This window comes from Dromaius novaehollandiae, chromosome 16 (assembly GCF_036370855.1).
Source record: "Dromaius novaehollandiae isolate bDroNov1 chromosome 16, bDroNov1.hap1, whole genome shotgun sequence".
In the NCBI taxonomy this organism is placed as follows: domain Eukaryota; kingdom Metazoa; phylum Chordata; class Aves; order Casuariiformes; family Dromaiidae; genus Dromaius; species Dromaius novaehollandiae.
In genome coordinates, this window is record NC_088113.1 from 3896738 (window position 1) to 3904082 (window position 7345).

Genomic DNA, 7345 nt, shown 5'->3' on the forward strand with positions numbered 1-7345 from the left:
GATGCGGATATGCCATCCGCCAATGGGTGCAAATACTTGTTAGTGATAGTAGATCAGTTATCAGGCTGGGTAGAAGCTTTCCCAACAAGAAAGGCCGACACAGGGGGAGTGGTAAAAGCCTTACTGAAAGAACTCATACCTAGGTATGGGGTCCCAGAAGCCATTGATTCAGATAGGGGTGCCCATTTCACGGCCAGCATAATCACTCAGTTATATAAATCATTAGGAATAAAAAGAAACCTATGTACCCCTTATCACCCACAATCTTCAGGACAAGTAGAAAGAATGAATAGAACATTAAAAGAAAAAATAGCAAGAATATGCACACGTGCTAGCCTAAAATGGCCAGAAGCATTAAACTTAGCTCTATGGCATGTTTGAAATGTCCCATGGCAACCCATAGGACTAACACCAGCAGAAATTCTCTTCGGGAGACATTTAGCTGTACTAGGGACTTATTATTCCAGCTAAGACCAGCCTGTTAGACAGAGATGAACGACTAACCCAGTATGTTCTAAGTATGCAAAAAGGTTTGAAAATCTTAAAAAAAAAAATGTATATATATATATATGCTCAATGATATCAATCCACACCACCTGACATACAAGTGCTTGGTATACAGCCTGGGGATGAAGTTTTAGTTAAAGTATTTTCACAAAAATCCAAGTTAAAACCTAAATGGAACAGGCCATATACTGTCATACTATGTTCTTCTTTTGCTGCTAAAGTTGAACTGTACTTGTATATGTTAAAAAAGGATGTGTATGTGTAAGAACACTTTGTAATCTTATATTCATAGATAACATTGCTGTAGATACAAGTCATCACTCAAATATTTGTATTTGTAACTTTACCCAAGATTATGGGATGCGACTTTAATTATTCAGCTCCTATTAGATCTTATCAATTGTTACAATCTACTCATACATTAATTCAAAATTTACTACCTACCCCCATTGGGATGAATCTCACCCTGGTAAAGAAACTACTATAACATGATGATTTGCGTTGACTGCTAGAACGCATCCGAAACAGTGGACAGAAAACTCTAATCACCATTCGTCATGATGCGGAAGAGATACACCACGTCTCGGAAAGGATAAAAAGGGACGGAGAACATCATGGCTGGGAAACTCTTCTAGGGTGGTCACCAACTACAACAGCGTTTATAATCATGTGTTGCACCCAGTAGTAGTTGTGCTAACTTTAACTGTGTTATGCCTATTGCTTACGATCATATCATGCATAAGATTATGGAACGTGATAGTACGCCTTGCAAGGCTTTGAGAACTCTGTTTAAAGTATTAGCAGGGATGCTTCATAAAAACAAAGGGGGGAACTGTTAAAGAATAGCAAACTGAAACTGTCTAGAGGTAGCTGCTTAGCACAACTTCTATAACATTTGCTTAGCATGAGTAGCTAAATTTGCTGAAGCCTTAGGCCGCACTTAGATAAAATAATGAACTTTTACTTAGTCCAGTAAGAAAAGGGCCTCAGAGCTGGTTCAAGCTAGGAAGATAAGGAAGTTACAAGCAGTCTGCATTCCTGCCTCTCACACCCCGAAAGGGAGGGTGTCTGCAGGAATGTATCTCACACCCCGAAAGGGAGGGTGTCAAGGCTTTGAAAGAAGACCAGCGCAGGGCATTAGGACCTTGAGGGACAAAGCCTCAGCTCACTGCTGGGGCAGTGTTAATTGTTATGATTTAGAATCACGTCCTCCTCAGGACCTTAAGACACAACAGTAAGACCCAACAAAAACAGAGGTACAACCGTCATCAGAGACCGCAAAAAACAAAAATAAGGAGAAAAACAGCTTACCTCAGAATGACGATGAGACCCAATGAGGAGCAGGAGACCCCAGGCCAAAAAATTACTATTGGTCTAACTATCGCGTGAGGGGTGGGAAATGTAAGTTGAAAAAACTGTAATTGCCCAGGATTTGTTTATGTTAGGGTCCCTCTTAGGAGGCACCCAGCTCGAGCTGTAATTATGGCACGCGCGTGATTAAAATTTAATTTGTTTTGATTTGGCTCTGAACTTTACTTGCGGGAACCTAGGGTCGAGCCCTGTTATGGTGGCCAACAAGCCTAATTTCCATAACAGTGGTGACAGTAACCAGGGCCAGCTGACACTTTGGCAGTTGCCAGCAAGCCCATAGCGACGAGGCAGGTCACGGACAAGCCAGGAAATCAGGTGGGCAAGGCAAGGGCAGAATCAGCAAGGTCGGGCACAGGCCCCCTGTGGCGTAGCTCAGGCAAGGTCCGTGGGGAAGGGTCAGAGATTAAATGAGGCTCCGGAGCCTGTGGGCGCAGGATGTGTTGGTGGAGACACCCCGGAGGCATCCCGCAGCTCTTTCTCATTTGGGTGCTTTGAGAATAAAGCCCTTCCACCAGGAAGCTAGAGGAGTGAACTAAGTATGGGGCAGGGGGCAGTGATGGTGAGGCAGGAAAGGCTCAGGATAAAGAGAAGAAAGTCTTCTGAACCCTATCAGTGGGTACCCCTAAACCATGTCAGAGCATGACAGCTGCTATCTTCTGAGATGTAGGGGGATGCTGATGTCATACCTGCAAAAATCTTCTGCTCTCTTTGTCTCATTGTCTTCTTCAGAGGCTCCTGAAGAGAGGGATGTTCTTGTCTCAGGACAGAGACACAGCTGTCTAGAAGAATCCTCTGTACTGCCTTCTGCAAGAAGAAACAACCAGCCACCAATGAGTAACTTCTAAGCCTGCAGTTCTACCTTGGCAAGAGGGTATAGAAAGCTAAGCGAGACATCATCCCTCAGCTAGAAAGTCTTCCTGTTGTGAGTATGACTGATGCTCATCACTTGCTTAGAGACATTACCCTTTGGAAACCTCCTCTGTCTGCTGTTTAATCTTGTCGTGAACTCTGGTCAGCACACAGGCTCCAGCCCTCCCCACTGTTTCCCCTCAGGTGCTGTGACGGGGGCCAGCAAAGCAGCCATGGCTCTGTTAGGCTAGAGCTCTTCTCTTGGAGCCTCCTGTAAAAGACTTCTGAACTAGAGGAAAGGGGAGGTTTGAGAAGGAAGGAGAGCACTGCCTGCAGTCCTGGGAGGGAAGACAGAGGCTTCGGGCACTGCAGTCCAGACGTGTATATACCTTGGTTTTCAGTGTCTTGGTCCTCCTGCGATGGCTCACTCAAGCTGTCTTCAGGACTCTGAAGTTCCTGACGAGCAGGCTCTTGGGAGCTCAGCAGCTTGCTGCTGGACAGAGTTTCTTCTTCCTGAAGAGTTAAGAAATGCATTAAAGAATAAGCTTCACGACACAACAAAAACAGGCAGGAATTGTGATTCAGCCCCCAAATTTCTTCATCTTCAGGATTAGGACATGGTGCACACTGGAACAGCTGGCTCCAAGACAAGCTGAATTCCAGACAAATAGAGAGGGCTGAAACAGAGCGCCTGCAGCTCTCTTGCCCAGACCACTCCCTGCTCAGCCACTGCCCTCGTCCCGCTCTGGGCTTCCTGGCTCCAGCGCCCCAAACAGCTTCCAGCTGCCTTTGCCAGGCTCCAAACACTGATTGCACCACTCTAGGCACAACCAGCATCTGCTCGCGCAGCAATTTGGCGGTCTTCCGTGGAACGCAAGGCTCCAGCCGGCACCTCGCTGAAGGGCCACGGTCCCGCTCCTAGCGCAAGCGTTCCTTGTCCTGTCTCTTACCTGGCCCTCACGTCCCGCTCTGCAGCTCTCCAACTCTCTCGTTGCTCCCACAGCAGCCGCTCTCGCAGGCGAGAAATGTCCATCCCCTGTGGCAGTTCGGGGGCACTCTTTAATTTTGCCAGTTGTTCTCAAAGCCTTTTCTGAAAGTTGACACCGGCTCTCAGCCCCCCTCTGCCACAACACGCTCTCACGCACCTGCGTGTGGAGGCTTCACCCTGGCCCAGAGCAGCGCTGTGCTTCAGCCACAAACCAGGGGAGAAGAGAAGGGCTTGCCTCAGCACTCCAGGCACTCGGGGATGACTTTCCTGCCTGTCCCCACCCCTGTGCCATCTCAGCTCAGACCCAGGGAGTTGTTTCTATACCAGAATGCCCAGCCCGCCAGCACAGCCCCCACTGCTTCTTCAGTTCACGCCTTGCCAAGATAAAACAAGTAAAGCCCCAACCCTCTGCACCGGGAAACGTGCCTATGAACAGTGAGCTTTACTTACTTGTTCTCAACGGTACATTTTGTCCGCCTCTGTCCTGAGCGTGGCCAGATACTGCCTGTATTCACTGAACGCCCACAGAGTGCACACAACCTATGGAGAGAAATCACCCAAGGCTTGTCACGCTCGCTACGCAGCCTGCCTTGCCAGCAAGAGCGCTAACGCAGCGGGAGCTGCTCCCCTGCACCCCCTGCCCTGCGCAGCGGCTGGGGGCTCTGCTCCCACCCCCGCAGCGGGCAGCAGCGCTCCTCACTCCGCCGCCAGGCCACGCACCCGCTGCTCCGTCGGCGCCCAGGCAGCGCGGCACGGCCCTGGCAGAGCAGGCGTGGGACTTCCCCGAGCGGGCTTTGGGCTCCTGCTGCCCCCAGGCAAAGCAGCGCAGCAGCCCCGCGCCCTCCGCCCACAAGAGGCGGCTGCAGCAAGCGCTCTGGCAACCCTGCCTCCTGGAAACTCTTCTTCTCACCCCCATAGCCAACCTACTTTGCCATCCCTGGTGACGTAACCTCCTCTCTTCAGTCTCCGCAGGTTGTCTTTGCGGTTGTAGTAGGCCTGCAAATGCGGGTCATGCAGACTCTTGTACTCGTTGCTTAGTGAGCGGCAGTGTGGATCGCCCAGATTGAAATAACCAGATGGCTGGTGAAGCTGTAAAACATATCGTCCACAGCATGAGCAGGGTAGGAGAGAGCAGGAAAGCGACAAAGACATTCCCAAGCTCCTTCAGCCCACAGGGTAGCGCTTTCAAGCCTCCGAAGTTTAGAGTACTGCCTGCAGAGCCAGTAGTCACATCTGTGGCCCTGCCGGAAGGACACCGTCCCCCAGCATCTGGACGCCTTGCTGCCGGCTGCACGCAGGGCACCAGCCACACACTTGCATGGTGCCGCAAGCCAGGCTGGCGTTGGCTCTGGCAAGCTCACGCACAGGCAGAGACCAGTGGTGGGACACGCTCTCCCGCCCTCTGGCCAGTACTGGGCCCTGCTCTTTGCAACTCCTGCCTTCTCTCAGCACCACGGAGCCCGGAGCTTGCTTTGCCCTCCCAGCCCTGTCTCATTTAAGGACTGCAGCTCCCACTCTACAGCATGTCGCCACCCTGATTTCTGTGAAAGGCTGTTTCTTTTCCAGGCTGCTCAGTGTATCTGGGCAAGCAGAGGCTGAAAAAGCAGGGACTTTTCCTACTCCTTTCTACTGCTTTTACCTTTTGCCCCAGCTTGCTCCGGTAGAACACAGGGTTGGAGCCAGGCAGCAAAGGGAGTTTGACCCCGAGCGGCATATCCAGCAGCTCAGGACATCCTGCTCCGAGTTGCTGTCTTCTGCGCCCGGGCTGGAAAGACAGAGACGCTCATGGGCATTCGGGCCACCATCTCTAGAGCCTTCTTGCAGAGCGCTTACCGGAAATGCTCTTTAAAGAGCCCAGACAAGGAGAGTGCAAAGAGTGGCCTATTCCACAGCAGCTCTTTGCTTCATCGCCTCCTTCCCCACAGCTCCAACGCCTGTAAACCAACCCCCTGGGGTCCTTGCACAGCACCCCTCCTACCTGCTGAGCTCGAATCCAGCACGGGCAGAGAGACAGGAGCCCCTGGGAGCCTGCACTGGCATCCCTCTAGGCCTACCACTCTCACTTCCCTCCGCACTGCCCCAGGCCCCAGAGCAGCCCGCGCGGTCGCCGGCTCCCAAGCTGAGCCCTCTCCATCCGTCCAGCACGCACCTCGCCCCTCTTCTCCTCTGCACTCAGCAGTCCGTCTGCGTCTCGCAGCCCTGCAGCCAGGTAATGCTCCATGGCTCCTCTCGAGAGCCCTCCTGCAGCTGCGACCCTCCACCGGCACCTCTTGCTCTGCTGTGACCTCCTGGGTTGACAAAAAAGCCAGAGGCACCATGGCAGAGAGAGCCATTGCCCTGCAGGGCCTTGCCCACACGGCTCCATGCCGCCGGTGGCGGCGCCCGGGGCGCGGGGAGGGCATTCGTGCGGCCGCTGCGGCCCGGGCCCGCTTGGGAGCCGCCTGTGCCGCGGGACTACAGCTCCCAGCATGCCGCGGGGCGCCGCGCATGCTCCGTGGCGCTGCGCTGCTGCTGCTGCTGCTGCCGCCCCGGCCCTTCCGTTGCGTTCCGTTGCGCTCGGCGGCCCTTCCCCTCCCCCTGCCGCACGGCCGCCGGCGGCGCCGCCGAGGCCTGGGCCCCCGCACGAAGCCCCGCACCACGGCGGCACCTGCGGAATCGTGAATGAAATGCTGTCGTGGGGGTGGGCAGCTCCGAGCGAGTGGTAGGCATAACGCTGTCTGACCTCAGGCTTTGACCTCGCTTGTGATTTCACTGCTCCAAAAACTAGTGGCCTGGCAGGGCGCTTTGAATCTTCTGGAGCAGAAGACGCTGTCGGTGATGTTTCTTGGCCTGTCATGTGCTTGTGGAAAACCGCTCCGGAGCTTTCACAAGCTACTTAGGTGGGAGATGAAGAAAGATTTCTTTTCTGGGAGAAAAGAGTTAACCTTGTTTTGTCACAACAATCAGTTTGTCGAGGTGCAAAAGAGGGAGTGATGGGCCAGGCCATCTTCCAAGCAGGCGTTTTTACATGGTGATAGGATCAGCTCGGAGCCTTTTTTTCTCCAGGCTCAACTCCATGCCAGCTCTCTCAGCCTCTGCTCATAGGACAGATGCTCCAGTCTGTTACTCTCAGCCTCTGCTCATAGGACAGATGCTCCAATCTGTTAAGTCCTGAGATCTAGTCCCATTTAGTCTTGAAGACTTCTCTTTCCAATGAAGGGCGCACTAAAGACTTCTCACTCACTGAAGCCAGTGGAGAGATTGATTTATGTCAGTGTTCTTGGGAGTGAGTTCAAAGACAACAATTATAAATCAGACTTTCAGAAAGCATGACTTACCATGAATCCTAATATTACCATGCTAATAAAGGTAGAGAAAATAAAAAGCCTCCACTGAGCTCTCCTCCTGCCAAGCTAGGAAGTCTGGGAACAACTGACTCAAACCATTCAGCCAGGAGAGCTGGTGTTCCAGCTGAGGGTGCATAAAGACTAAGGCCTGCAGCAGGTACAAGAGATGCCTCTCAGGCCAGAGGAAGCTGTCTTCTCTGCAGGGTCTCTCCTGTGCTGCAGGAGCCTAGCGCCTTGAGCTGCTGTGCCTGCCAGGACAAGGCTTCTTCCCACCGGGCAACACCAGGGCTGCTTGCGGAGGCTC

The 7345-nt window shown here is 52.6% G+C and overlaps 2 long non-coding RNA genes across 2 annotated transcripts; both read right to left on the reverse strand.

Annotated features, from left to right (window-relative positions):
- Positions 1-769: 769 nt before the first annotated feature.
- On the reverse strand, positions 770-3365 carry LOC135330090 (uncharacterized). Its single transcript, XR_010391846.1, has 2 exons — positions 3117-3365; positions 770-2682 (listed from the first exon to the last, which is right to left on the reverse strand). It is a non-coding gene; the product is annotated as an uncharacterized LOC135330090 (long non-coding RNA).
- A 343-nt stretch (positions 3366-3708) lies between these two features.
- On the reverse strand, positions 3709-4800 carry LOC135330068 (uncharacterized). The gene is made up of 3 exons (XR_010391826.1): positions 4643-4800; positions 4166-4255; positions 3709-3817 (listed from the first exon to the last, which is right to left on the reverse strand). It is a non-coding gene; the product is annotated as an uncharacterized LOC135330068 (long non-coding RNA).
- Between the last annotated feature and the right edge of the window lie 2545 nt (positions 4801-7345).